Genomic DNA, 22,460 nt, shown 5'->3' with positions numbered 1-22,460 from the left:
ACAAGTCAAGCCTTGACAGGTCAAAGTGGATCTATTGACCACAAGTCCAAAGGCTGCACCTAGTCCCACACTCTCTCTTCCTCACCAAAACCACGAGTTTGCTTTCTAAACCCATTTCTCTCCATTGTTTTTGAGTTGGTAATCTCATCCTGTTAGCATTTCGAACTCGTTTGCATCATAATACCAAGGTATCCCCTCTGTTAAAACTCATCTTTTTCCATGTTCTTAGAATGGTGATTTTTGAGCTTCAAAGTGTGGAATCGATTTTAATAGGTTGTTTTAGACCTTGGGATTACTTTTATAAATGGAAAACAGAGCTCTTTCTTGGTGATTCACTGTTCTTGAATTTTGAAAATTGTTGCAAAATAATTCATGAAAAATCGATTTTGTTTGAGAAAAAAAATTTATGAATGTGTTTCTTGTTGAGTCTCTGCTTTGCACTCTTGTTTTTCATTGCTATGAATTCATTGGACTGATTCTTGGCTTGAGAAACTTGTTCATGTGCTTTAGAAATCGATTTTTGCAGCAATTTTTCAAAAATTTTGAGAACTTTGTGAAACTTGATCTTGTGCTAACTTGTTTCTGAGAAAATCTTTGGCAGATGACTGAGAGAACCAATGCTCTAGCCCGCATGAAGAAAGGTCTTGCATCTAAAGACAAGAGCTTGGTCTCAGGATCTTCAAAGCCAAAAGGAAATGGCCAAGGCACCAAGAAGGGCACAAGGCAAAGAAGGAGTGAACAAGAACCAAAAAGAACAAGGAGTGAGGAGAAGGCTTTGGTGGTTGCTTCTGGTTCCAAGAAGAAAGGAAAACAACTGGCTGTGGTATCTGATGATGAACAAACTGAGAGTGGTTCAAGCAGCTCAGTTGGAGGTTCCCAAGACGCCATTGTAGAGGCACCCAAGAGGATCAACAAAACTAAACCAGAAACACCTGATTATCTGGCTAAGTTTCAGCAAATGGGGATCCAGCAAGGGAGGTTCCCTGATGTGGAATTTTTGAAGAAGATTGGCATCTATGAGGATGTCAAAACCTTGCTTGGGAACATGGGCATTGAATCACTCTTGGAGCTGAGAGAGATCGCATATGAAGAGGAGTCTCAAGAGTTCTTGGCTTCTTTTGATGCTTTTATGTACTACCCAAGGGATTCAAGGATACTTATAGGGGATGGTCTTGGATACATGGAGTTTACGGTGAAAGGAGAGGCCTACAGAGTGCCATTCAGGGAATTGAATGAGATATTTGGGTTTTCTGCGCCTAAAGACATACCTCTCTCCAACCAGATCGGTCTTAGAAAGGAAGATGTCCAAGCTTTATGGGGATCAATAGCTTATGGGAAGTACACAGCTGGAGCAGCTAAATCCTCTTGGATAAGAAATCCAATGCTGAGATATGTCCACAAGATCCTTTCTCACAGCTTCTTCTTCAAGCTGGATGTTGGGAGAGTTCATAAAGGTGATTTGAATCTCCTTGGTGTGGGGCTGAAACAGTTGATGCCAACTTATGAAAATGGGAAGCCCTATGAATGATATGCTTACACACCTTGCCTTGCCTCTCAATTAGCAAGGTCTTTGATGTTCTACAAGGAGTGCATTTGGGATTCAAAGAAAAAGGATGCACAGCTAGCCCATGGTTGGGTTGTAACAAAAATCTTGAAGGCAAGAGGCTACAGGTTCAAGGAGAACAAGGCAAGGTTTGACCTGATCAATGAAGCTCATTTGTGTAAGATCTGTTTCTTTCAAGGAAGAGTTGGGGCCAAGCTGGTTTACAACTTCAAGTCTTTCATTGATGAGCCAGTCCAAACTCTCCAACCCAATCCTTCCATCACCACTGTCCAAGTAAAGCGCAATATTCACTTCTACTTGTTGAAGGAAGAGCTTTATAATGTCCAAACTGATCCACAAATTCTCAAGTACAAGAAGGCCTGCAGAGAAGAAGCTAACAAGGAAAAGAAAGCAACCACTGAAGCTGTTGCCGCTAGTGCTGCTGGTGCTGGAGATGAAGGTCTGCCTCCACCTCAAAAACGTTATGGTGGGAACAGATCATTTTGATGATTACAACTGGGAGGAGCCAGGCACTTCAGGGTTTAGAGTCAGCAAAAGATTGGTGTCCTTCAACATTGGTGCAAGTATCAGGAAAAAACAATACACAAGTTGGCAAAGTGTATCAAGGAGATGAAGAAAAGGATCAAGAAGCTTGAGAACCCTTGCAGAGGTGGATCTCCAACACCGGTTTCACCAAGGCACCGAGAAGAGGTTTGAGAGAGTTCCACCAATTTCACAGCACTGGTCCCATATGGCACAGCATGGGTGGATCTTGAAGACGGTTCTGATGAGGCAAGCCATCACTCCTGGGAGACACCATCCGGTCACACATCCAACCCCTCATACTCCTTGGGGTCCGACTTCCACAGCTCTTAGGTAACACTCCAACCTTGTACATATGCAAGTAGTCTTTCCTTTTCTGTTTGCATTTTACTTGTTTGTTTTGCTTTTACTCCTTTCTCATGCTTTTATAACACAGGGGACTGTGTTATTTAAGTGTGGGGGAGGATTTTCATCTTTTACTAATCATATTTTCTCTGTTATTATTTTTTACTTTGAGTCTTGAGTCACATTCTTGCATGCATTCATGTAGTTGCAATTTAAGTGCATATAAAAACCAAAAAAAAAATCGAAAAAACCAAAAAATTTCACAAAAAAATGCTCATGTAGTTGCATTCTCATTTTTAGGATTGAGTCTAGTTGCATATTCATATAGGCTTCATCAATGCAAGGGAGTGATGATAGGTTTTTCCTTGAGAGAATATCACTTTAAGAATTCGGTTCACTGCCCTAGTTTCTAGTTCTCTGATGCATGTAAACAAGAAAGAGGTCAAGACTGATCCATGCTTTGATCTTGTTGACTGAATCAAGCTTTGATTAGTTCCAACCTTATCTAAGTGAGAACCATAATTTGACAATCTAATTATCATGTTTGTGCATATCATTGTGAACTCATGGGTACCCTTAAAATATTTCAGCTCTCTTATCCTTTTTACCACTCTTTGCTAGCTCAAATAGCTGTTCTCTCATCTTGAGAAAGTTCCCTGCCTTGAACCAAGCCTTCCTTGAAGCCTGAAACACTCTAGTGAGAGATGTGAGGTCTTTTTCTGAATAAACTTGACAGAAAGTGTTGGGTTTAGGGCGACAAGAGTAGAATTTCATGTAGATCTAGCTCTGCATCACGAGTCTAGAGTAGGCTAGGACGAGATCTTGGGAAACACTTAGTGAAAAAGAGAGAGTTTGAGATGAGAACCAGGGGATGGAAAAGAAAAGAAAGCGGTTTCAGGTCTGCTCTTTAAAGAAAGAAAAGCTCTTGTGTTTTGAAAAGAAAATTCTAGCCTCTAAGTTAAAAAGAAAAGAAAAGAAACCAAAAGGCTCAAGTGTTTGAAAAAAAAAGGCTAGACAGTGTTATGTGAGAAAGAGCTAAGTGGAAGGTTCAGACCCCAAAGCCTGAGTTTAAAGAATGAAAAGATGAATCCCCAGGAGTGAGAAGTGAAGTTAGGAGTGGGTTGATGAGGAAATGAATGCCTTGATAGAGGATGTTATCTTCATGGGAGTAGAGGTAAGGAGAAAGATCAATTTGGGGCATTGGGTAGATGGGATTCTGCTCTTGTATGCACCATTTGCCTTTTACCCTTAGCACTCTGTTAAAATTTATTCCTTCTTGAGTGATCCCTTGAGCTGCATGGAAACCATAAGCATTAAATGAGATCATCTTTGTCTCATAACCCTGTCCCAAGACAAGTGAGTTCACATGATTTGCATAAGCATGATTCACATGAGCTTTAATGAATGTCAAAAGGTTGGAACTATCGCTGTTTGTGAAAATTTAAGCTTGAGCTTGATTCATTTTATGATGAGTATGGCTAAAGTTTTGTGAGTAATCTTGTTTGCACTGCATCTTAGAATTAGCAACTAGGACAGTGAGCCTTGAATTCTTAGTGATACGCTCTCTCATTAAGGAATATGAACTCCCAATGCATCCAACCTCTTTCTCTCATTTGCCCTTTTTGCTTGAGGACAAGCAAATGACAAGTGTGGAGGAGTTGATATGTTCATAATTTGCATTATTTAGGTTGTATATTTCATTCCAAATCATGTTATTTCTCATGCATATTAGGTCCTTAGGTGTTGTTTTAGGAATTAGGAGTTGCATTAGGTCCTAATGAGTCTTTGCATGTTTGGAGTGTTTATCAGGTCTATTTGGAGCTATTTGGAGTTGAAAAGGTGAAACCAGGAAGAGAAACGGTGATCAGAGCTTGAAAGATGGTGAAAATGGGTCTTTGGTGGTTCTCGGCGATTTTCACGTACCGCAGGAAACTTTTCTCGGCGTTTTTCATGTACCGCGAGTGAGCCTCGCGGCCAAAACACGTACCGCTGTCAAGGTTTCTCGACCAAAATTTCCGGGTACAGACGCATCTCCGAAATTGCGTTGTCGGAAGGTCTTTCCGGCCGATTCAGTTGTCGGGTGCTTCATCAAAGTTGGAGAGAATTGGATCATGGTTCAAGAGCAGGTAAAATCGTAGGATTTGGAGGCGTGAGCAGAGAGTTAAGCTCACCGGAAGGCACGCCTATCTCGCTACCGTATTGGACCAACTCGATGAGCTCTGAAGATTGCGAAGGACGGTGCACTTCCAGATCGATTCAGTCTACAGGGCCTTCATCAAGATTCGATATATTTGAGTCCTATTTCCAGAACGTTTGAGAGCATTCAATTTGGAGCTATGAGCAAGAAGATAACGTTTCCGGAATGGACGCATGTCTAGAAGCCTCTTTCTGACCGTGTCAATGCACTGCGAAGATGAGCCCTCCGGGGAACCTTCCACTTCCCAAGCGCCGAAGGTTCCTTCACCAAAGTTGTAGATATCTGAGCGCTCTTTCCACTGAAGTTGGAATCGCGCCATTTGTACCAGTATCCTGGGAGTTACTCTCCCCCGAATTTGAAGTGGTCCGACGAGACCTGAAGCGTGCGAGATAGTCTTGCGTTTTGGTTAACTCACAATGCCTGGAGATTAATGTCTGGGGATTGAGCTGCGTGTTGATATGTGCGAGTAAGGTAACCCTGGATGAGGTCAAAGGCTCCCGAGCAGGAAAAATACTAAGTCAACAAATGTGTGACTTGGTCATGCAAGTTGGCCGAGTAGTGAACTGAACCGCAGAAACGTTCGTTCTTTACACCGACTAAAGAGTGATGAAACCATCCCGCACATATTTCTGAAGGCCCGTGCTACATGTTTGTGTGAGTTAAGGAGCAAAGGGAACTGAACCGCATGAAGATTTGCGTTTTTCACCGAGAGAGGAATGTTACTGGGCTTACATAGTTTCATCTCGCTGAAACATCTTTCTAGGCCTGTGCGAGTTGGGCATGCGACTTGGGACTAAAGCAGGACCAACTTGCACACATTTTCTCCCCAGATTTCGTCTTGGTCATGCGAGTTAAAGAAAAGAAAGACTGAATCACACAAAGACTCGCAGAATACACCTAGTTTGGCATGCGGCTGAGGCCGAAGGATTTAAGGCTCAGAAGACTGTTTCTGTAGCTGTTCGACTTGAGCATGCGACGTGGGAAGTACCTGACCAACTCGCACACTCGTCATATATAGTTTTTTTAGGGTTTTGCCGCAAGGACTTAAGCTTTATTCCTTTTGTTTTTGCCTCTTTTGTGAAAAAACTCCTTAGAAGAGAAATATCTGCTTTTGTGAGTTTGAATCAAGAGAGAATCAAGGATCTTTGAGTGTTTAAAGCTGTTTCTTGTCATCATCTATCTGATCCATCTTCATTTTCACACTTCTAATCATGATTAACAACACATCTTGCAAAGGATTTAGTGTGTTGATCATGATTACTGAGTAATCCCCATATTAAGGTCTTAGATATGTAGATTAGGGTGCTTAGGTGCTAGATTAGTGAGCTTAGGATTAGATCATTCATATTCCATTCTCTACAACCTGTTCTCTATGTTAGATCCATACACATCATATGTGGTCTAGATTCTGGGCACTTCATGCACCAAAAGTGTTTGATGAAATGCCTGAACCAAGGTTGTTAGAGGTTTAAGTATTTTTCATCATGGGAATGATTGTTTATATGCTTAAATGACAGATTAAACTGGTTCTTAATGCTTGTTAATCCATGTTTCACTAATGATGATTAGGTTAGAAACTGTCTTTACATAGAAGTTAATGCCTTCATGAGAGGATTAGTTTAGTTAATGATGTTTAAGTTGAATGGTTTGCTTGATCACATGATTCATTAGCTCATTAGTTTAGTACCAAAGGCACCCTAATCCACTATCATGTCTAAGACCTTTCTCATCATCATACATACATTCTCATCTCATTTAGTCTATTTACTTGATTGTTTAAGTTGATCATGAGCTTTAATTCTTGTTCTAAGCTTGTTTAGTGGAAGTAACATCAAAACCTCACTCATTTGGCTTGAATTAAGACTTGATCCTGCATTTTAGTGTCTACATATGATGGATTGATACCCTTTGTACTGCAAAGTGACAAAAGGGATTGATAAACTGATATGTCTATATTTTGCATCATTTAGGCTGCATTTTAGAGTCCACATCATGTGTTTTCTCATGAATATTGAGTCTTTAGGCATCAAAATAGGCTTTAGGATTTGCATTAGGTCCCAATGAGTTTTGCATGTTTGAAGTCCTTATCAGGTGCTTTGAAAGCTATTTGGAGCTCAAGAGGAGGATCAGGAGTGGAAACGGGGAAGAAAAGGGTCAAAAATGGCGAAAACCGCTTGGAGAAATTTCTCGGCGAAAACTCATACCGTCTGGACCGAAACATCGGCCAAAATCGCTATCGGGTGGTCATTATCGGCTAAAAATTAGTATCGGGTGAAAATTCCATAAGGTGAAGTTTTACGCCGAGGCGAGAAGTTTTATCAGCTAAAAATCTTACCGCGGTACATGATTCTCGGACATTTTCCTTACCACGGGAAGCATTTCTCGGCTAAAACCTATTTTCACCCGCGCTCTTCAAAGATCGCCAATCCGGGGAACCTTCCTGTCCGAATCAGTTGACGGGGTCTTCATCAAAGTTGGAGATAGTCAAGGCGAGATCCCAGGACAGTTAGAATCACGCAATTCGGATCAGTGAGTAGAGAGATATCGCCTCTGGAAGACACGCCTGTCTCGCATGCACCCGAAAGCCAATCAGCTGAGCTTTAAAGATTACGTGGGACGAAGCCCTTCCGATTCGAACCAGTTTACAGGGCCTTCATCAATATTCAAGGTCTGTGAATGCTCTTTCCGGAACGCCTGAAGTCTCTCAATTCGGAGGGTTGGTTTGGAAGATACCGTCTCCGGAGTACACATCGGTGTAAAAGCTGTACTTTGCGCTCATTCCAATGCGGTGCAAAGATGAGCGATCCGGGGAGCCTTCCACTTCCCAAGCTCCGATGGTTTCTTCTGAGCTTAATGAGTCATCTTGACTATGGAACTGGTTTCAAAGCATTTGGATTCGTGTGCTGAAAGTTATTGTTTCCGGAAGACAAGTTGATCGATACGCGCTAAGTGTTTCTACAGACCTCAGCATCGTTACCTCGACATTGCTCAGGCCAAGGCTCATCTCCTGAAAGAATTTTGGACTAGACCTCGTACCAACCCCTCGGTATGTTGAGATCAAGGCATGCATGCAAGAGAAGTGAAGCTGAAAACGACTAAGTGTTGAACATGCACCTCGGCATTGCATGCCGGACTCCGTCTTCCTGAACCCCTCGCTCGACTACCAAGCTCCTCGGCATTACATGCCGAGGTCCCTTGTCACGAACCCAGAATAAAGAACAAAGTGACTTAGAGGATACACGTGAAGATGGATTGAAGACTAGGGTTTATGCATGTTCTTAACGTGTTTTTCATGAGATCTTCATCTTGATCTTTGCTCACGTGCACCCCTCGGCATCAAGACCTCGGCTTCACTCTCTCACACACCGTGGTGCTCAACCGACGACCCAAGAAGAGCACTCAGTACCCGGTTTGTTCCGGGCTGACCCGCGACACTTACCCTTCACTATAAATAGAATTTAGGACCAGAAACCTAATCATCTTTTATCTTATCTTATTTCCTGCCTGTTTTTAGCATTAAGAACTTGCCTTTTTTGTGAAACTTGATTAATCTAATCTGATATCTCGTTTTCACATAAGAAATCTTGTTCTTGTTTATTTTCTTTTATTCTCCAGCATCAAACTCCTTATCATGACTAGCTACACGTCTTGCAAAGGACTTAGTGAGCTCGTTATGATCAGTGAGTAGTCGTTTAAGCGGCTTTAGATAGGTAGATTAGGGTGCTTTCAAGATAGATTAGTGAGTTTAGGGGTCTATTCTTGCATGTTTCATTCTTTAACCGACAAGATCTCTAAGCTGGATCCAAGCACATCACTTGAGGTTCAGATCTGAGACATATCTCGCATCAGAAGTGTTCGTAGAAATGTCTGAACCACTCAGTTAAAGGTTTAAGAGTCTTTCATCGCGAGAGTGATAGTTTGAACTTTTAAATGACTTATTGAACTGGATCTTAAAGCTGACTGATTCATGCTTCTCAAAAGGGATTTTGGTATGAAAGAGGATCAGTTTAGATATTTAATACTTTCATGAGAAGATTAACATACTTTGAGATCATGTTAAATGAAACTGCTTAATAATACTGATTCATTACCTTGCTAGTCTAGCTTGGAAGTACCCGAGTCCTGTCTAAAGCTTCTGCCTTTATCATATATCATCATCATCCGATCTTTTGCTAGTTTATTTGTCATCACTTGCATCCTCACTTGGTTTAAATCTCATCTTTTGCTGCATTTTCATGTTTACTTGCTTGCTAAGTAGATTAGTTAAGAACCTTTGTTTGATCATCTTGACTTAAGAACACAAGTAACATAGACTAGTGCCTCATACACAAGTTTGAATTGATAACCCCTTGTACTACAAGACAGGGGATTGATAACCTCTACAAAGAGCCCAAAAACTCTTAGTTACCAATTGGCGCCGTTGCCAACCTGTGGGAGCATTAGTCTCTTATTTGTTCTTGAGATCAAGACTTTACTTTCTTTTGTTTTCCTAACTCTTTTGCAAGTTCTGGCTTTGCTTTCAGGTGCATGAAAACCAGGTCTCGCAGCACAGAACCGCCTCTACCTTACAACAACAACATCAACCGGATCGAAAGGTGAGCTCGCGAGAGAGAACGGCACTTTGAAAGACTTGGTATGTCAAAACAGCAAAGGATAGAGCAACAGGATCAGGATGCCGAGCACCAGGCTCAGGCTAATCAAGAGCAGGTAGATAGGAATGAACAACAAGCCTATGTTAATCAACAACAGGCTCAAAGAAATGAAAGGCTTGCTCAGCAATACCAACATCAAGCCAATAGAAATGAGCAGCAAGCCCATCATGTTCATCCGCCTCCACCACCAATATAGAGATAACCTCCTCCGGTCTTTGTTGGAGAAAATGACCGAGCTAGTGCGCACCAATATAGAGCCAGGATCCAGGCACCACCTGTGCAAAACAGCAACTTTGAAGTTAAAGCTTCCCTGCTCAATATGGTGCCGAACACCAAGTTTCACGGTCTACCCGGAGAGGACCCTCTAGAGCATCTTGATCAATGGCATGTCCGAAGATAGCTTCAAACTACGCATGTTCCCATTCAGCCTCGGTGATAAAGCTCACCAGTGGGAAAAGAACCTCCCGAGGGGTTCTATACAAACGTGGGAGCAGTGTAAACTGGCATTCTTATCCAAGTTCTTCTCCACATACGCACGGCAAAGTTGAGGAGCTACACAAACCAATGCCCACACCACGGCTTCTCGGAGGCATCCCTCCTGTGTACTCTATACCGAGGTGCCCTCCCCAAGATCAGAAACCAACTCGATAAAGCCTCAAATGGAAATTTTCTTGGGACAGAGATCAATGCGGCAATGGAACTAGTGGAGAACCTCGCCAAGTCCAATGACACGTATGGTGAAGATTTTGACAGGGCAAACCATTCAGAGGGATCTAGTGAAGAACAGCGCATGAAGAAAGATATCAGAGAGCTACAGAGAAAGCTTGAAAAAGTTCTAATGGCTACACAAAAGCCAATACATAATGTAGGCGAGTTTGATGAGCAAGGGCCGAGTTTTGATAATGTCAAAGAAGATGGTCTAACTCAATAAGAGCTGAACTACATAGGAAATCAGCATAGGTATCAGCGGTTTAACACCTACAGAAATAATCCAAACCTCTTACCGGAACCCAAATGTAGCTAACCCTGAAGACCAAATGTACCCTGCTCAACAACACCAACAAAGCTATGCTCTGAAAGCTCCATTTCAGAATAGCTTTCAGCCCAAGCAACAATTCAGTGGGCAAAGCTGAGGAATCAGATCTCAAGTTTCACACAACACAACAACGAGAGCTTTAGTGAAGCTTGGGAACGGTTCAGGAGCTACACAAACCAATGCCCACACCACGGCTTCTTGGAGGCATCCCTCCTGAGTACTCTATACCGAGGTGCCCTCCCCAAGATCAGAAACCACAGGTTCTGTCCTTGGTGACTGAAAACTGCATCGTTCCTCTTTCTCTCCAACGTTTTTGCACTTATCTGAATATAAGACAATAGAAAACAAGAGTGCATGTGGTTTGAAAGAGGACTGGTAAAGGTGGGGAACTAGCTAAAGATGAACTAGCCATTCAGGATCAACATAGAGTGGTAAAAGGATAAAAGAGTCCTGAATGTATGATTCGTTTCCCTGGTCTAATGTTTCAATGAGAAAATTAAGTCCAAGTTAGGTCCAAATAAAAAAGAGCTAGTGTATTCCTTCATCTAAATCGAAATCATTCAAATTCCTCTGGGGTACTTCGTTACAAATGTGCTTAGCTACCGCCTAGTCTAGTCCTAAATCATGAATGAGCATGTCACTAGGAACAGTCTAAAAGCACACAGTCAACTATCATTGATTCATGTTCACCATTCCTTTTAAAACGTATTTTGTTTTAAAAACCAAGTTTGAAAAACTTTAAGGAAAATGCAAAAAGTGTAGATAATGCAAGACTCATGAGAGAAAAGTTTTTAGAAAGGGATGAAATCCTCCCCCAGACTTAAAACACTGTCCTCAGTATGAAACAAGTCGAGATTGGATGAGAAAAATGCATAGATAATCGAATTGGTAAGGCCAAAGAGAACTTACCTGGATCCGGGATGCTGGTGGAGATGAACCGGATTCATTCGAAGAGGTTTGGGAAGGTGATAGGTGGTGATGAAGGTGGCGGAGGGTGATGAATGAGGTGGAGTGGGGATTGGTAATATGATTCTCCCTGAAATCGACACTCACTAAACTGGATCAAAGGGGATAGCCTTGCACACAAACGAATTGTATCAAGGTTTGTGGGTTTAGATAAGACTCCAAGGGTTGCGGAAGACCCTTGATGAATGGTTTCCGAATCAACTAAGGATATTACACACCAAAGATGAATTGAAAGGCCTTGAAGGATATTACACACCAACAAGAGGGTTTGATCTTACCTAGAAAGATTTTGATTAAAAGATAAGATGATCTCAAAAGAGAGTTTACAAGAGAATATAAAGAGAAGAACAGGCGAGTCTACAAAGCATTAAAGTGTCTAGGAACTAATTATTTGAAAGCTGGCCAAGTTTGAATTCAAACTCTTCTTCACACGCTCCTCTTCTTCTTTCCTTGGACTCGGCTGATGGGCTTAGATGTGAGGTGATCCAAACTATGCCTCATTAAAAACCTATCTCAAGAAAACCCATTGGGACAAAACTTGAGATAGGGAAAAAGAGTACATAGTTGGATCACAAGCCCATTAGCTTTCTCGGACTTGGATCACAACTAGTGTAGTTGTACCCATTTCTTTTCCCTTATGTTCCTTAAGCGTTCCTTGCTTAAGTATCTCTCCAACAGCTTCCTTGAGCTTCTTAGTCTTTGCTCGGGTCATGGGACCTTTTGTGATGAGCAAAGGGTCTTCTTGTTCCATTCTTTGATCCTTGTCTTGGCTCCTCAGCTCCTTAGCTCCTTGCAGTTCTCCTTCTGATTCCAACTCTTCATTAAGGCTATCCAAGATCATATCATCCCACCCTTCTTGAAAAGGATATGTCCTCAAATCTGGATCATCTGAAAAATAAGGAATCAAGTCAGCAATATTGAAGGAAGAACTTATCTTGTACTTACCTTGTAGATCAAGTTGATAAGCGTTATCATTGATCTTTCTAATTATCTCAAAGGGTCCATCAACTCTCGGCAATCAGCTTAGACTTCCTTTCTGCTGGAAATCTCTCCTTCCTTAGGTGCACCCAAACGAGATCTCCCTCCTCAAAGGTAAGCTTGCGTCGGCTTTTGTTAGCGTGCTTGACATATTGCTTTGTTTTCTCCTCTATGTTAGCTCTGGCCTTCTCGTGGATCTGTTTAACAACCTCTGGTCTTTTCTTTCCATCTAGGTAGTTCTTTCACTCAAAGGAAGAGAGGTTAGATCCAAAGGCGACAAAGGGTTAAAGCCATAAACATTTTCAAAAGGAGAAAATTTAGTAGCCGAATGCACTGAATGGTTATATGCGAATTTTACATGAGGCAAACAATCTTCCATGCTTTAAGATTCTTTTTGATCCATGCTCGCAACAATGTAGACAATGTTCTATTCACTACTTCAGTTTGTCCATCAGTCTGTGGGTGACAAGTAGTGGAAAACAAAAGCTTTGTACCTAGCTTAGACCATAAAGTTTTCCAAAAATAGCTTAAGAACTTGGTATCTCGATCAGATACTATGGTCCTAGGCATGCCATGTATTCGAACAATGTCCCTAAAGAACAGATTAGCTACATGCGATGCATCATCAGTCTTGTTACATGCAATGAAATGCGCCATCTTAGAAAACCTATCAACTACAACAAAAATCGAATCCTTTCCAGTCCTAGTTCTAGGCAATCCAAGCACGAAATCCATTGATATATCAGTCCAAGGGTGATAAGGAATAGGTAAAGGTGTATACAAATCGTTGGACTGAACCTTAGCTTTAGCTTGCTTACAGGTTGCACATCTTGCGCAAACTCGTTCTGCGTCTCTCTTTATGTGAGGCCAATGAAAATGATCTTGTAATACTTTCAAGGTTTTGGCTATACCAAAATGACCCATAAGTCCACCTCCAGGAGCTTCCCTGACTAACAAGTCTCAAACAGAACAATTAGGGATACACAATCGATTATGATAGAAAAGAAATCCCTCTAGTCTATGATAATAACCCGAAGCAAATTTAGCACAAGACTCATAAAAATTTTGAAAATCCGAATCAGATGAGTACAGAAGTTTAAGTTGTTCAAAACCAAGAAGCTTAGCATCAAGAGTAGAGAGTAGAGTGTACCTTCGAGACAATGCATCAGCAACTGCATTGTCCTTACCTTTCTTATATTTGATGACATAGGGAAATGTCTCAATGAACTCAACCCACCTCGCATGTCTCTTATTAAGCTTTTGCTGTCCTTTAAGATGCTTGAGGGATTCATGATCGGTATGAATGACAAACTCCTTGGGCCACAAGTAATGTTGCCACGTTTGTAAAGCCCAGACTAAAGCGTATAGCTCTTTGTCGTATGTTGGGTAATTGAGAGTGGCTCCTCCAAGCTTTTCACTAAAGAAAGCAATCGGTCTCTTGTTCTGCATCAGCACAGCTCCGATTCCTATACCTGAAGCATCACATTCTATTTCAAAAGTTTTAAGGAAATCAGGTAAAGATAATAGAGGTGCATTAGTAAGCTTATGTTTCAAAGCATTGAACGCGGCTTCTTGAGCTTCTCCCCATTGAAATCCCACATTTTGTTTTATAACTTCTGTAAGAGGGGCGGCTATAGTGCTGAATTCTCTGACGAATCTTCTATAGAATCCGGCCAGGCCATGGAAACTCCTAACTTCACCGACTGTCTTAGGGGTTGGCCAGTCTTTGATGGCCTTGATTTTCTCTTCATCCACCTTAACGCCAGCTGCACTCACAACAAAACCTATAAAGACAAGGTTATCTGTTCCAAAGGTGCATTTGTTTAGATTGGCATATAGTTTTTCCTTTCTTAGCTCATCAAGAACAGTTCTCAAGTGCATTACATGCTCATCTAGATTCTTACTATAGACAAGGATATCGTCGAAATAGACAACTACAAAGACCCCTATGAATGCTCTAAGGACATGATTCATCAACCTCATGAATGTACTAGGTGCATTAGTTAATCCCAAATGGCATACCAAGCCATTCATATAAACCATGTTTAGTCTTAAATGCAGTTTTCCACTCATCTCCTTCTTTCATTCTAATCTGATGATATCCACTTTTAAGATCAATCTTAGAGAATATGTTAGAACCATGCAACTCATCTAACATATCATTGAGTCTCAGGATAGGTGGCGATACTTTACAGTGATATTATTGATGGCTCTGCAATCTACACACATTCGCCAGCTCCCATCCTTCTTAGGCACAAGCAGAACCAGTACTGCACAAGGACTCTTGCTTTCTCTTATGTGGCCTTTCTCCATTAGTTCATCGACTTGTCTTTGTAACTCCTTTGTCTCAACCGGGTTGGTTCTATAAGCTGGGCGATTAGGCAATGAAGCACCAGGCATGAAATCAATCTAATGTTCAATGCCTCTAAAAGGAGGTAACTCTTTAGGATTATCTTCAAGGAAGACATCGTTGTATTCCTGCAAAAGAGTTTGAATTTTACTCGGAAAAACCGGTGTGAGGTTAGTCATATTGGTGAGAGCCTCCTTAAACACAAATAAAAGAAGTTAGATGCTTTACCAGCCCTCAAGTAGAAGTTAGATGCTTTACTAGGCGGCTTTGTCTTTTGCTTTAGCTGCATTTGATCCTGGTAGACTTCTTGTGGCGTCAAAGGTATGAGGGCAGTCTTCCTTCCTTTAAAAACAAAGGAATACTTGTTAGTAAACCCATCATGAATAACTTTTCGATCCGATTGCCATGGCCTGCCTAGAAGTATGTGTCCTGCGTCCACGGGCAACACATCACACTGTATCTCGTCTTCATATCCTCCATTGGTAATAGGGACCATGACACGGCTGTTGACCTTTAATTCCCCATCATTATTCAACCAGTTGAGCTTATAGGGTCGGGGGTGCTTCTCGGTGGCTAGGTTGAGCTTTTGAACCATCTCTTGACTTGCTACGTATGTGCAGCTACCTCCATCTATGATGAGACTGCAAACTTTTCCTTGCACAAGGCATCAACTATGAAATAAGTTCTCTCTCTGCTCCTCTTCCATAGCTTTGGCTTGCACGCTTAGAGACCTTCTTGATACAAGTAAGGATCCTTGAGCCGAAGGCTCTTCATGTTCAGAATGAGACTCAGCTTCAGACTCAGCTGTTGATTCCCATTCACCATCATCCCTGAGTATCATGATCTTCTTATTCGAACACTAATTCGCGTAATGTCCTCTCCCAAGACACTTGAAACACTTAACGTCTCTGGTTCTTGTTGACCCCATAGCTTTGTTTCGGTTATCTCATACTGAAGTGAATGACTTAGGTTCTTCTTTAGAGACACCGGCTGGCTTCTATTCTTTTGATACTGAGCTCGGCTTCTCCTCTCTAGAATATCTCGGTTTAGTAGACATTCCCCCAGCTCCATAAGCGGTTTTGGTGTTTCTCCTCTTGAGCTGCTGTTCTATGAGGATGGCTTTGTGCAACATATCTTCTAAGTCCTCATATTGCTGCATCTCAAGCTTGTCTTGAATCTCTCTGTTCAATCCTCCTAAGAAACGAGACATAGTGGCTTCAGCATCTTCTCGAATATCAGCTCGTAGCATCAAGGTCTCCATGTCTTGATAGTAATCTTCAACGGATTGGTTGCCTTGTGTGAGCCGCCTAATTCTTTGGTGCAATTCTCTATGGTAGTGACTCCGCATAAACCGCAGGGGCTTATTTTGCGGCCTCTTCCTGCTTCTCCTTGGTTCCTGCTGGGTCGAGCAGTCAGGTACCATCCTTCTTTTTGGTTTTTTCTGGTTTTTTTATTTTTTTTGGCTTTTTGTTTTATAAGAAACACCTGAAACTAATAAAAAGAAAAAGATCAAAAGAAAAAGAAAGAAAAATTCTAAAGAAAACAATACCTAAATGGGTTGCCTCCCATTAAGCGCTTTTGTTTTAAGTCGTTTAGCTCGACTTTTGGTGTTGGACGTTGCTTAGTCTGATGAAGAAGACCTTGTCGTGAGACAAGTCTTTTTCGACATCTCCTTGATTTCCTTTGTATATCCCTTATAACGCCATTCCCAATTGGAAATCTTGTCTTCAGGTTCGAGATGGTAGCCTCCTCCAGGATCAAAAATCAGTCTTGGAACTTCTTTGAGGTATGAGTCTTCAACACCACTTGTGACAGGAGAACGTCTTAGATGCTTATATGATGAGGTGAATAAGGTCTCTCTCACTTCATGACATTGAACCATGTTGCAAGATACAAGGACAGATGATTTCTTATGATCTGAAGTGGTGGAGATGGTTAAGCATCCAAGGTGAGGACAGTTTGCTTGGAGAGGTGTCGCCATGGCTTGAACTGTTGGAGAATTGGTAAAAAGAGCATCGGCCGCTGGTGGAAGTGTCGCGACCGTGGTGAAAGATGGTTTGGCCGCTTGTAGCGCACACGCGATCGCAGGGAAAGGTGGTTTGGCGCTGGTAGCGCACACACGACCGCGGTGCCGAATGTCCTAGGAAAGATGTTCAGATCCTCTTGCTTCTTGTCTCCAATTCTTTTTCCTTTTGGAGAGTCTTCGGAAAAGAGTCTTGAGAGCCATTTAAACTCCACTCTTGCTTCTATTAAGTCTGCATCACCTCGTATATGAGCATTGGTTAAAGGGGTGCATAGGAAAATACCTTTGTTTGTCAAACTTGTATATCCAGCATTTTCTTTGGGTGCTCTTCTTTCTAGAACGTATCCAACATCCTTTGTAGTTCCTCCAGGGTCAAATATTGGATCATCTACGCCCCCTATTGTCAGACAATGAGAGTTCCTTGTAGTAATCACCAGGTATGGGGTTTTCTTGTTGATCTTCAGGAAACTCATATGTTGATGCAGGTAGTTGATGAGTGTTCCAACAGATGCTAGGAACGAAATACCAAGTATCAAGGGTTTTGTTGCATTGTTTCTTATCTCCATAGCATGGGAACCAGTAGAAACAAGACAACCTTTCCCTTGAAAAGGCAATTCTGGTTTGGAACCAAGTAGAGCTGCACCAGAAAAATCTCCATAGTGAATATAAATCTTAGAGGGATGAAAAATTGAAATACCTGTATTCTCCGCAATGGTCTTTGGTATGAGATTCACATCAGGTCCAGATTCACAAAGAGAATCACGAAATTTCACTTCCTTGATTGAGAATGGGGCATCAAACTTCTCGGAATCCTTCGTCTTAGAAAGCACCTCCAATAGTGGTTTAAATGTCACCATTAGTGTCTTATCTTCCACGTGGTCTGTCTTACATTCAACGTGGTGAGGAGCTGAAGGAGAAAACCGCTTTGGTTCATCAAGAGGAAGGGACTTATGATCTTGTTTGTCGTCTCCAAAACACTTGAATGAATCGGTAGAGACGAGCTCGTCACTAGGGATGGAAAGAGGTTCTCCTTTTTCTTGATGGCGGGCTTCCATGACGTGATGATCCAAAGGAATTTCATTTGATGGCCTCTTTCTAACAAACTTGATGGAGGATTCTCCATCTACTTCACAAGATACCCAATACCCATCATCCATCGATTCATTGAGCTCCTGAAGCATATCATCAATCTCGGTTTGGGAGACAGACGACATATCTTCATCAAAGAAAGGATCATGGATATCTCCGTGGGCATTGTAAGTTGTCAAGGTCTCCCAGCAGATTCCTTGTTCCTCTAAACCTTCACGAATTGATTTGTAGTGGCTGCGAAGTCCTCTTTTGTGGTGGTTCGGAATTGCATTCTGATCCATTGAGGAGAGATCACGAATGTATTGTGCTTCTCGGCGTTGAGTGGCTCGAGGAGTGTTGTAAAAACCTCCCTCATAGTAGTAATTTCGTTTCATAGGATCCATATCTTCTGAAATGGAAACAAAATAACCGAAAAATGGAAAGTTGCAGAAAAGGGGGTTCTAGAGTCGATTTACTAACCTTTCTCAAAGTTTTGCAGAAAAGAAAACGCGTGCCTTCCCCGGCAACGGCTCCAAAAACTTGATGTGGTGGTGGTGTGAGGGTTGTCAAGTTTTACCCTAAATGAAATCAATAGCCGCAAGTGTACAACTGATCGATTGTAGTACTTAGGGATCGCATCCACAGGGAAGGAGGATCTTTTCCTGCAAGAAGCCTTTGAAATAAGTATAAATTAGGGAAGTCTAGAACCAAAACGGTTTTGTGGGGGTTTGGTAGTGTGTTTAAAACGTAAAAACGAAATCTAAAAAGAAAATACGGGGATTAAATAACCTAATAACTAAACTTAACGAAAATTAATAAAAACGAGTAAAACGGACATTCTGATTGCTTAAATGAAAATCTACTAAAAAGGAAAGACAATATTGAAATAAAGCTTGAAATAAAAACGGTGTAAATCTATGGGAAAGAAGGCGTTGGGCTTCAGGGAAGTTTTCTCAGGGGTACAAACGATTCAAAACGTTGCTAGAGAGTAAATTTGATAAGATCTTAGCTTAAACTTTTCAAACTGGAGTCACGGACATATGAACACGCCACTGTCGTGATCATAGACAACTATCTCTCTCAACCCTGACCAGTAGGTTTCCACTCTGGCCCTGGAAGAGAAGAGATGCATTATGTTTAAGACTCGTCCTCATTCACAAATCGCCCATAGGTAGGTTTCCACTCCTATGTTTGTTTTGCTCTCCCAAACTAGATCTGATACCTGATGAACACTTTCGTGTCACCAAGCATCTGGATCAGATTGTAGTTCATGACGCTACGCTCATGCAGTAAAAACGAATTCAAAAGAAAAAGTTCTAAGATTCGGCTCAAAAGCTCATGGAATCCTCATCGAACATATAAATCCCCATCGAAAATCCCTTAATCCCAACAATAAAACTACTCAGACATAATGAACGAAATCAAAAACATAGTATTAATAAGTAGAATAGAAACCGAAATTGAAAAAGAAAGAACAAGGGTTCAAGAGAACAAATATCTCTCTCCCTAAAACCTAAAGCAAAAACAATAAAAATATGAAGTAATAATTCGGTTACACGATCTCTTCTCGTTTAGGGTTCCTATGACATGTATTTATAGTGCTCAAGACCTCTCTGGACGTCACTTAGGGTTTCTCCAAATGTGGGCTTCAGAAATGGGCTTTTTTGGCTCGGAGGTTGATGGCCGCGGTTGGGAGTGCTCTGACCGTGGGGAATGAATGGTTTGCCGCGGTTGGGATGCTTCTGACCGTGGGGAATGAGTGTTTGGCCGCGGGTGGAAGTGCTTACCGGCTGGTTTACGGGACATCTTGCTCTTCGCGTATTTTTTGATCGAACCGTTGGATTGCCAAGCTGTAAAGTGCACTGGAAAGCTGATACTTCCATCTTTAAGGTCTCCAAATTTGAGCTGGATCAGACGTTGAGAAGGCCTTCAATCAAGGGTGAACTTCTGACGGTTTGACTCTGAGCTGAAATCTGGTTTTCTATCCATTTTGTTAAGCTTTTCCCTAAGTTACCTGAAAAGAGTCTTGGAACTACAAATACTAGAAAAACGTGATAAAAGTACTTGAAAGCAATTAAAAACATAGAAAAAGTATTTCAAAACGATCCATAAAAGTGGTCAAAATACGGTGTTATCAAGTATGACCGTCAGCGTAAAATGGGTTGTCTCCGACAAACTCATTCCGGTTATGATTTCTCTCCCTCCGGGTTGGGTCCTCCTGGTCACTGCAATCAGTTCCTCTGTCACGTCTAGGCTGATTCCCTTCCAACCGTTCCATACGCTGGTTCATGTGATCCAGCAGCCGAGTAATCTGGTCCAGCCTATGGTTCATAGTGACTTTTCTCACTTCTTTTGACCGAATAGTGGATGGATCGTCGCTAGAAGACATATAATACCTCGCAAAACAAACAAACAAGTTAGCAAAAATTCTCGCAAAGTGTTTCACTCGGTGTTTCACTCAACTCTCTTAAGGATCTCACAAACACTCAAGAGAATCTCCTCGGTTCTAACAGAACTAAATTAAAAACTCGATGTAGATCTCTAAACCAATTCAGAATATCAAGCGATTATGAAGAAAAGAAAAGATAGATAGAAAAGGTTTTTTTTTTTTTTGGTTTCCACTGATCTCTTCTTTTTTTTTTTTGACTTTGGTTCTTTTTTTTTTTTGTTCTTCTTTTTTTTAAAAAAAAAAATACATCTGGAATTACAAAAGAAAGAGAGGATAAGATGGAATTTGAAAAGACAAAAAGATAGATAATACCGCTTTCTTCAAGTGCGTGGCTCTGATACCACTTGATACGAATTCCCAAAAAACGGCACACACTTGGTCGGTATCGGATGGATAGATCCTTGACTCCAGCTGGATCTCGGAGCAGATGCTAAGGCGTGAGAGTAAATCCCAAAAATCCTTAGGCCCAAACTCGCGGAGAGTAACTTGGAACAAGGGGGTGGAACAAAGAGAAAGAGTTCGCCGGTAAAAGGATGTTAGGGCGTGGGAAATGGATTCTCGAAAATCCCTAAGCCCCGATTACTACTAACGGAAATTTAAACTTTGCAGGCGAAGGCTGCGTCAAGTTCTATGGATTGAACTTGATAAACCGAAATGATTCAAGAGGCTAACCACCTAAGGAATCGAAAAGTTCAAAAAGAACAAAGGAGAAATCTCAGTTTTATTTGATAAGTGAATGGCGAAAATGAGAAGGGGTACAAGCCTTTATATAGCAGGCGGAGTAGTCCAAGAGACAAACTCGAAAATGACAGAACAAATTAATAAAGTCATTGACTGAAATAAATAAACTATGGACTGACTCTTCGGCTGGCCTTTGACTGACTCTTGAATTGCCAAGCCGAAAATGACTCTTGCGCTGCCGACCTATGAACCAGACCGCAAACAAACCTAGGTCGAGCGATGGGTAATGGACTTAACCTCATTAAAACCCCACCCGGTAAACCCATTGGGACAAACCCGGGTGTAAGGAAAAAGAGTATTAAGCCATCACCCGGACCAGATTAGTTACAGCCGGCGTTCATGAGCACGGTCACAATCTTGGGTGATGCTGGGTCGCCTGGTCCGATCTTGATCCCATTAAGTACAGCCTGAACCGTCCCTGCCAGCTTCTTAGCTCTGGATCGCGTCATAGGTCCATCCGGTACGGCCAAATGTGCTTCCGGAACCTCGATTCCCTTGTCTGGGTCGTCCTCCGGGTCCATGATCGTATCAGGTTCCTTTTCCACCTCTTTACCCTTTTCTTTCCTTGATCCTTCAGCAACTTGATCATCTTTTAAGGCTGCCTCCCCCTCAGTTTGATCAGTGTCCTCAATGATCACATTGTTTTGCTCCATACCAGGTATCTCTTTGCCACTTCTCAGTGTAATGGCTTTAGCATATTCCTTGGGATTGGGTTAAGGCTTACCAGGTAGTTGGCCTTGGTTCCTTGATCTAGAGGCCTGATTTTGCTTCAATTCCTTGATGTCCTGCTGCATTGATGCATACTGGCTTGCAAACACTTGTTGACCCTGAAGCAGCTGTTGTAGATTCCCAACCATATCTGACCCCATCTGTGGCTGCTGGTGAACAGGTGCTGACTGAAACTGATGCTGAACCGGCGCCTGCTGCTGGAACTGTGGTGGACCAAACCCTGGTGGTGCCTTTGGCTGATGCTTTGAACTGAAACCAGAACTCTGAAGTGGTTACTGATGCTGACTGTAACCCTGATTCTGAGCAAACTGATTCTTTTGTTGAAAAGACCCTTGAAAGTTGTTCTTGGGAACAAAATTCTGTGGAGCTTGAGAGGTAGGGTAGACTTGGTCTTGTGGGTTTGCTATATTGGGATTCCTGTAAGAGAGTTTCTGATTGGCATTGGCATACTGATATCTTTGGAACCTCTGATTCCCAATATAGTTAAGCTCTTCCTGAGTAAGACCCTCTTAACTGATGTTCTCAAAGATTTGAGAAGGTTCCTCATACTCTCCTACAAAGTGAATTGGTTTTTGAGTGGCCAATAACACCTTTTCCAGCTTGCTTTCAAGTGTTTTAAAGTCCATCTCATACCTTTGATCCCTACTTGAACTCTCACTCCTATTGGCTCTATCAAAGTCTTCTCCATATGTATCATTGCTCATTGCTAAGTTCTCAACCAGCTCTAAAGCAGCATGAATCTCCTTCCCCAGAAAGTTTCCATTGGAGGCAGTATCCAGCTGGTTCCTAATCTTGGGAAGAGCCCCTCTATAAAGTGTACTGAGAAGAGAAGTTTCACTA

The 22,460-nt window shown here is 41.8% G+C and overlaps 1 non-coding gene across 1 annotated transcript; it reads right to left on the bottom strand.

Moving 5' to 3' along the window:
* Window positions 1-10,406: 10,406 nt before the first annotated feature.
* Window positions 10,407-10,513, bottom strand: LOC112086258. The gene has a single exon (XR_002899380.1). It is a non-coding gene; the product is annotated as a small nucleolar RNA R71 (small nucleolar RNA).
* Between the last annotated feature and the right edge of the window lie 11,947 nt (window positions 10,514-22,460).

This window comes from Eutrema salsugineum, unplaced genomic scaffold, assembly GCF_000478725.1.
Source record: "Eutrema salsugineum unplaced genomic scaffold, Eutsalg1_0 scaffold_21, whole genome shotgun sequence".
Classification (NCBI taxonomy): domain Eukaryota; kingdom Viridiplantae; phylum Streptophyta; class Magnoliopsida; order Brassicales; family Brassicaceae; genus Eutrema; species Eutrema salsugineum.
Note: the sequence above shows the minus strand (reverse complement) of the source record. Positions and strands in the feature narration are given on the sequence as shown.